The 1,140-nt window shown below is 30.9% G+C and overlaps 1 long non-coding RNA gene across 1 annotated transcript; it reads left to right on the top strand.

The window, feature by feature from the left end:
* The first annotated feature begins 16 nt into the window (after positions 1-16).
* LOC104774365 lies at positions 17-1,140 on the top strand. The gene is made up of 3 exons (XR_765314.1): positions 17-250; positions 378-434; positions 1,091-1,140. It is a non-coding gene; the product is annotated as an uncharacterized LOC104774365 (long non-coding RNA).

The raw sequence follows: 1,140 nt of genomic DNA, 5'->3' as shown, positions 1-1,140 counted from the left end.
AAGGAGGGCACCGGGTCATGATAGTGGAGTTCATGATCGTCATCTTGTAAGGATGACTGGTTGCCCTAAATTTCCCAGAAGATCTTGTTAGCTGAAAGTTTTCGATGGTTCTCCATTCGCCAAAGACAATATGTCTTTGGATCTTGTTCAGTTGCTGCTTTTTCACTGTGGCATGGATCAGAGTACCCTAACAGAAAAAAAAATGTATACTATTAAGATGAGGATTATCACATATTAGAAAACAAAGCGTGTAAGTAGAATAAGAAAAACTTACATTGATGTCAGCCAATATCATCTCCATTGTTTCACCACTGTAAGTTGTGTATTGCTTCCAGTTGTGTACAATTTTGACTTTGACCCTCCATGTTGTTTTGAAGGGTTTGATATCGGACAGAGGAGTTGTACCATCATTGCCGGCTATTTGCGATTGCTTGGTGAGTTTTTGAATACTATTATGCTTGATGTGTCTAGAATCCAATGACGTCTAATAGGGTTTTTATATTAGTAATATAGGTGAGTTGTTGAGATCGTAGTAATTATAAAATATATTTTCAGTTATTGTATTCCAATAACTTAAAGATTGTGTTTGATAGAAAATGATTTTAGAAGAGATTATCGATATGATAAATTGTAGATTTGGATAGTTTTTATAATGATTAAGTCAATATCATTAAATTAATTATGATTTTGGTAGATTTTCAGTTATTGTTTTCGTTTAATAGTAATATTCGGATTGATATATAATGATATTGAGAAGATTCTGCGAATATCCATTGTTATATTTGTTCTCAGTATTAAAGATTTCGAGAATATGAAAATGATAAACTCCGTTTTGGATAGTTTTTATGATGTAGAATGATTTTGAGAAGATTTTGCGAATATCCATTGCTATATTTGTTCTGAGTATTTAAAATTTTGAGAATATGGAAATGTTAAAGTCAGATTTGGATTGTTTTTATGATATACCATTTATGTCGGATACTAAATTAGTTATGAGATAGGTTTGTTATTCAAATACTTCCAGGATTGCTTAGCTATTTATGGATTTTGTTATATTTCTTTCCTAATTATATTATGATTTGTTTTATAGGTATAGATGAGATAATCTGTTTGGAAACGTGGAAAGCTTATTGAAGATCC

The sequence above is a fragment of the Camelina sativa genome, unplaced genomic scaffold (genome assembly GCF_000633955.1).
Source record: "Camelina sativa cultivar DH55 unplaced genomic scaffold, Cs unpScaffold02592, whole genome shotgun sequence".
In the NCBI taxonomy this organism is placed as follows: Eukaryota; Viridiplantae; Streptophyta; class Magnoliopsida; order Brassicales; family Brassicaceae; genus Camelina; species Camelina sativa.
Note: the sequence above shows the minus strand (reverse complement) of the source record. Positions and strands in the feature narration are given on the sequence as shown.